This window comes from Lepus europaeus, chromosome 8 (assembly GCF_033115175.1).
Source record: "Lepus europaeus isolate LE1 chromosome 8, mLepTim1.pri, whole genome shotgun sequence".
Lineage (NCBI taxonomy): Eukaryota > Metazoa > Chordata > Mammalia > Lagomorpha > Leporidae > Lepus > Lepus europaeus.
In genome coordinates, this window is record NC_084834.1 from 62018308 (window position 1) to 62026065 (window position 7758).

Consider the following 7758-nt stretch of genomic DNA (forward strand, 5'->3'; position numbering starts at 1 on the left):
CATTAGCAAGAATACGGAAGAAGGTGCAGGGGCCAGGAATCATACCTAGACTTTCTGATATGGGATGTGGGCATCTCTACCAGTGTTTTAATTGCCAGGTCAAATTTCTGCCCCAATAATCATACTTTGTAATAGCTCTTTCATGGTGCAAAGCTATGTAAATCAATTACTCTATTACCTGAAATGTATTATGTGGTTAATAAATATTAGTCATTATTACAATTACTACCCCTTTGTTCAAAAATACTCAATGAGATACATTTCATTAACATATTTAAACATTGTATTTATACACAGGTATGTGTGTATGAATATAAATATATGCATACATGTACATACACATAGTAAGCGCCATTTTTTTTATTTTCTTGAATCCATTCCTTCCCATCTTTACTTAAGTATATGACTTAAAAAGAGCAGGGGCAGGTAAATTTCTGGTTTGGACATCCACATCACATAACAGAGTCTGGGTGAGTCTTGAGTATACTGCTGATCCGGCATCCCTCTAACTCACATCCTGGGAGCCTGCAGCTGATGTCCCTATCACTGATTTTGGAAACTTTGATTGATTCTGGCTTTGGCCTGACCCAGTCCTGATCGTTGCAGGCATTTGAGAAGTGGAATCAGCAGATTTGAAGATTCTCTCTCTCTCTCTCTCTCTCCTTCTCAAATAAACTGAAAAAAAAAATTAGTAAACATCTTGTGTATTTACATAAATACAATTCATTTAATGTGGTAGCTAATGGAGTACAAAAATGCAATGTTCATGAACAAAATTGAAATTTCGAGAATTGATTATTGTTGCAGCCCTTATCTCTGCTGTTGTGGAACAATATTTTTTACTATTTGTTGAGTTCTTTACTTAGTGAAAAGTTGATCTGATGATTATAACATAAACTGAAAGCATGTCATTGTAAAGCTTAAAAGAAAGAATAAGAGAGGAAGGAGGGCAGGAGCATGGGCTGGAGGGAGGGTAGGGTGAAAAGTATCACTATGCTCCTAAAATCTGTACATGAAGTTTGTTCACCTTATATAAATAAACAAAATACCACATAGTGTTTTATGATGTGGGCCATCCATATCTTATTAAGCATTTCCTTTGGGTGGAGATATATATATATATATATATATATATATATATATAGAGAGAGAGAGAGAGAGAGAGAGAGAGAGAGAGAGAGAGTTTCATTTTTATTCTTAAAAGTAGTGGGACAGTATACATTTATACCTAGTAATAGCAGTAAGTTCTAAATAATATAGATTCAGCATCTAATATGTGCCTGGTATCACTTCAGCTGAGTTATAAATAATTATTAAATCCTGAAGACTCACAGCAAACCTATCAGGAGGTATGACTTCCACTTCATAAGGTAAAAGAAAAATAGAATGTGAATGACTTTCACAACATTCCATAGATGTTTCTTTTAAATTTATTTTAATGTCATTGTGCTATATGTATATGAGTTTTCTATCCCCTCTTGAGCCTGTTTAATAGACGTTTTTATATAAAGCCATCCATATGGCAATTTCAGATATTTTTATATGTGTGATCATAAACATTTGAAATAAAGCCTTTCTTTATTGACAGGAATATTTTGCTTTCAAAATTGGTATTATGAATTATTTCTGAGATACAAAGGGAAGCAAATCTAAGATAATACATGTCCACATAGACCATCTCAGCCTAAGGCAGAGATACACCAATACCACTGTCATTTATTATGAACCATTATATTTTCATCCTCCTCCAAAATTCTCATCAAAATACCTCCAATACTTAGCTTCATACGGGTCATTTCTAGCCATGCCCTTATGGTTTTATGAAGATATATGTATCCATAGACTACATGGAAAAATTTTGGCCAGCTTTTGAACTGAATATATATGTATCATAATGCTTATATATTATTTGAAATGTTTTTAATCACTTCATATTTTGTTTAGAAACATCAACCATGACAGACCAACAGATCCAAGTTATTAAGTTTTGTAGCAGTAGGTTATCTTGGGTACATGACCATAGTATAATTCATTAACTCATTCCTTTATTGATGAACTTTCTGATGAATTCCAGCTTCTTAAGATTGCAAACACTGCTATGATGTTCTTTTACATATTTCATTGTGCATCTGATGCATATTTTATTTCAATATGCTTTGGAGGAGAATTCCTCAGTCATGAGATAAACATATTCTGAGCAAAGTTAGTGAGGGGAACTTGATAGGCAGATTTAAGAATGAATATATTGAGGACAGGCACTGTGGCCTAGTGGATAAAGCTGCCTCCTGCAGTGCTGGCATTCCATAGGGGTGCTGGTTCAAGTCCCAGCTGTTCTACTTCCAGTCCAGCTTTCTGCTATAGCCTGGGAAAGCAGTGGACAATGGCCCTGGTCCTTGGGCCCCTGAACCTGTGTGGGGGACCCTGAGAAAGCTCCTGATGCCTGGCTTCAGATCCACTCAGTTCCAGGAACTGTGACAATTTGGGGAGTGGACCAGCACATGGAAGACTTCCTTCTCTCTCTCTCTCTGCCTCTGCTTCTCTGTGGCTCTGCCTTTTAATAAATAAATCTTAAAAAAAAAAAAGAATACATTGGAATCATGTCCCATGCAACTAAGTTGATCCATACCAGGTGTGTTGGCTCCTGGGGTCATTTTTCCTCAAGTGTTAAGTATAAATAATACTAAAACTTACTTCATGCGATTTCTCTGGGCTTCAAATGAGCTAATAGTCTACTTATTTCTATAAGGCATTAGGTATTGCAACTCGCATATAAAATTTAGTTGGTACTCATAATCAGAGTAATTAATATTATATGACAATGCTTAAAATTGCTCATGGGCAAAAATATTTAAGACATAATTTTATCCTAATACAAAAATTATTTGGAAATTCTTTTTTCCAGAATACACATTTTCCATGAAAAGTTTGAAGACCTCTCTTGCTTGTTAATTCTTGTTGTTTATTTATTTTTTTTTTATTTGAAAGGCAAAGAGAGGGCCGGCTAGTCTAATCTTCTGCCTGTGGTGCCAGCACTCCGGACTCTAGTCCCGGTTGGGGCGCCGGATTCTGTCCCAGTTGTTCCTCTTCCAGTCTAGCTCTCTGCTGTGGCCCGGGAGGGCAGTGGAGGATGGCCCAAGTGCTTGGACCCTGGACCCGCATGGAAGACCAGGAAGAAGCCCCTGGATCCTGGCTTTGGATCGGCCCAGCGTGCTGGCCGTAGGGCCATTTTGGGGGGTGAACCAATGGAGGGAAGACTTTTCTCTTTGTCTCTCTCTCACTGTCTAACTCTGCCTGTCCAAAAAAAAAAAAAAAAAAAAAAAAAAAGCAAAGAGAGAGAGAAAGACAGACAGAGAGAGAGAGAGAGAGAGAGAGAGATCTTCCATCTGCTGGTTCACGGCCTCCCTCCCTCCTCAAACCAGAGGTAGGCCTGTCCAAAGCCGGGACTCAAGAGCTTCTTCCAGGTCTCCCACGTGGATGGCAGGGGCCAAAGATTTAAGCCATTCTCTGCTGCTTTACCGGGCACATTAGCAGGGAGCTGTTTTGGAAGTGGAACACCCGGGATGTGAACAGCATCACAGGTGGCGGCTTTACTTGCTGCAACATAATAATTCCAGCCCCCCTAATTTCATTCCTGTTCTTATCATTAATAAATGGAATAGCAGAGGTGGTGGGAAATCAGATGACGTGCGGGCTTGTAGATCATAGTAGAGGTTTTGACATGTGCTGTGGGAAGATTTAAAGGAAGGAAAGGTAAGAATTAATGAAAGCAATAAGCATAGCATTGAAACTTCAGGAGAGAGAATATGATGCTTTGGCACGTGTGCTAGCAATAGAGGTGATCAGAGATGACCAGATTCTAAATACATTTTGAAAGCTCAACACTCAGGATTTACTGATTTGTTATTTTGCTAGCATAACAGAAGTTAGGGAATATTTTCAAATATGTGTCCTAAACAACTGTAAGAGAAGTTATAATTTATTAAAAATATTTTAGGATGACCAGCCTTGTTGGATAACAGGTGGAGAATCTATTGTTCTTCTAATGGGTATTCAGTTTGAAGATTCAAGACACAGCAAAGGTTCAAAATCAGGAATTCAAAGTAATGACCTGTGTTTTGTTTGATCTCAACCAATTATCACCCTATGTGGGAGAATAATATTGGATCTAGAAAACTTACATCCATGATATATAGTAAATTAACTAGAATCCCAGGAGATTTTAGTTTTTCTCATCTAAGAATCACACTTTAAAAGTATAGTATAAAAATAATACCATTTGTAGAATTCTTATTTTGGAGATTTATTGTTTTTCTCAGTCACATTCATCAAGATTTTATGACTATTCTTAGTGTTATGTGTCTTTGAAAAAAATATTTTCTTAGTTTAAAATCCACATATAAAATTAAATATAAATACACAAGTGAAAGGGACATGCATTTGGCCAGCAGCTAAGACATTGGTTAGACTACCAATGAGCTATACCACAGTGCCTAAGTTTGGTTCTTCACTCTGGCTCTTAATCCAACTTGCTTTTGATACTCACTCTGGAAAGCAATACAATGGCTCAAGGAGTTGTTTTTTGTTTTTTTGTTTTTTTTTTCTGTCACTTACATTGGAAGTCTTTTTTAAATATTTATTTATTTGAAAGTCAGAGTTACACACAGAAAGAGGAGAGGCAGAGAGAGAGAGAGAGAGGTCTTCCATCCGTTGGTACATTCCCCAGTTGGCCTCAACGGCCGGTAATGTGCTGATCCAAAGCCAGCAGCCAGGAGTTTCTTTGGGGTCTCCCACGTGAGTGCAGGAGCCCAAGGACTTGGGCCATCTTCTACTGCTTTCCCAGACCATAGCAGAAAGCTGGATCGGAAGTGTAGCAGCTGGGTCTCAAATCGGTGCACATATGGGATGATGGTGCTTCAGGCCAGGGCATTAACCCCACATTGGAGGTCTTGATTGAACTTCCTGTTCCCTTCCTCAGCCCAGTCCAGCCGAGGTCCAGCCATTGTAATGATTTAGGGAATGAGCTAGAAGATGGGAGTTCTTCTGTCTGCCTATTTCTTGTTTCATCTCTAAATAAATAAATAAATGTATATTTATTTATTTATTATATAAATTTATTAATTTATTTATGAATGAATTTATGAAAATCTCTATTGCAAGATTATGTATATATATATCTGTATATACACTATGTTTTTTATCAAGGTTTTAATTATGTTTCTTAAAATTACTTAAGCCTTTACATATGTCCTTCCTTTTCTGGAGCTATTTCAGTCTAAGTTTTCCTACCAATATTGAGTTTTCTAGATTTCACATTCCATTTTCTATGAATGCAATTTATTTGAAAGTAATTTCATAAGTAAATGGCAACAGGACTACTGTTTTCTCAGTATACTGCACCTTTTTTAACATAAAATATTTATCTGTCTTTCCTAAGGTTTCACCTTGAATTCTACTGTGTTTATTATTAATGTGTATACATCTGCCTTCTATCTGTTAATATTTGCCTGCTGTATTTTTTCTGGTTCTGCATTTTCAATGTTTATGAGTCATTTTTTCTTCCAATATCTCTTGTACTTAGCTATATGCTGGATTTTGCCTGTTTATTTTGGTTCCATTTTCAATTGTGTCTTAGAGTCTCAGAACAAACTAAAAATCTAACCAATTCACACATATTGTGATATTTCTGAAATTGTTACTTTATTTATCTTCATTTATTTGGAGAGACAGGGATAGAGACTTTTTTTTTTCTTTTTCTTTTTTTTTTTTTCTTTTTTTTTTTTTTTCACAGTGGACAGTGAGAGAGAGAGACAGATAGAAAGGGTCTTCCTTCCATTGGTTCACCCCCAAATGGCCGCTATGGCCAGTGCACTGCGCCGATCCAAAGCCAGGAGCCAGGTGCTTCATCTGGTCTCCCATGCGGGTGCAGGGCCCAAGGACTTGGGCCATCCTCCACTGCCTTCCTGGGCCACAGCAGAGAGCTGGCCTGGAAGAGGGGCAACCGGGACAGAATCCAGCACCCCAACCGGGGCTAGATCCCCAGGGTGCTGGCACCACAGGCAGAGGATTAGCCTAGTGAGCCGCAGCACTGGCGGGATATAGAGACTCTTAAACAGAGGGCAAGAGCTCCCATCCACTGATTTACTGCCCAAATGTCCACAGTGACCTGGAAAGACCAGGGCTAAAACCAGGAGCCAGAAACTTGAAGGAGGCCTGCCACATGAGTGACAGCAATCTAACTACTTGAATCATCAGTGCTGCCTCCCAGACTGTGTGTTTGCAGAAAGCTGGAGCTGAGAGCCAGAAGCTGATATCTAAAACAAGCACATCAACATGGGCATTTTGTCCACTAGATCGAATACCTGCCCCAAGGAAATCATCACCATCATCACAATTAATTTTAATTTATTTGAAAAGAAGAGAGAAAGAAAGAGAGAAATCAGTCTTCTGTTTTGGTTCACTCCCCAGATGCCTACAACAGATAGGGTTGTGCCAGGATGAACCCAGGACTTGGGTCTTCAACCTGGCTTTCTCATAGGGTGGCAGGAATGCAAATATTTGAGTCATTCCAGGGAGTGAATTAACAGGAAGTTGAAGTCAGAAGTGGAGCCAGGGCTGATACCCAGCGACTCTGATATCGGCTATATGTGTCTGAAGTGGCATCTTTACTGCTGTGCCAAATACCCATCCCTGAACTTTTGATATATTTCTTACATTTTTGTAATATCCTTCCATCTTTCCCATACTAATTTTATGAATTGCTTAAGATATTAATCTATCGTCCCCCGTCTATGTATCTTAAAATAGGTGTGTATTATGTTCCTCTTATGAGTTATCATTAAAACAAATTTAAGTTTATGATATATAAATATTTAGAATTAAGAAATAAAGCCACTCTATCACTACTTTCAGTGACATGGTTACACATTTTTCTAATGTTTTTCTCTACAGTGCAACTACTATTAATTATATGGGTGTTTTCCATGCTATTTGCTCACTTCCATTTCTTGTATATATTTTAATCTTTTTTATATTCAAATTCATATTTTGTTAGCATTTTAAATGAATTTCTCTATAAACAAAGAATTATATATCTATTATGAACTAATATTCAATAATGAGGGATAATCAAGCTAAAAATACAATAGCCACTTTGAAATATCTGTATCTATTAATAACAATTATTTTTCATTTAAAATTATTAAATTCATTTACAATCCATCTCTTTTGAGAACTTGTTTGTCTTCCTTATTCAATTTTGTTTTGCTTTCATTGTTGTTGGAACTTTAAACTTTGGAATCCTTTTCATAATGCTGGGTTTTACCAAGCATTGGGATCAGTAGTAATCCAGAGTGAACACACAACATACACTAGTTTAGAAATTGCTATCAGTGGCCGGCGCCGCGGCTCACTAGGCTAATCCTCTGCCTTGCGGCGCCGGCACACCGGGTTCTAGTCCCGGTCAGGGCACCGATCCTGTCCCCGTTGCCCCTCTTCCAGGCCAGCTCTGCTGTGGCCAGGGAGTGCAGTGGAGGATGGCCCAAGTCCTTGGGCCCTGCACCCATGGGAGACCAGGAGAAGCACCTGGTTCCTGCCATCGGATCAGCGCGGTGCGCCGGCCGCGGCAGCCATTGGAGGGTGAACCAACGGCAAAAGGAAGACCTTTCTCTCTGTCTCTCTCTCACTGTCCAGTCTGCCTGTCAAAAAAAAAAAAAAAAGGAATTGCTATCATTTTGTCTTGTGGTATAACATATATACAAC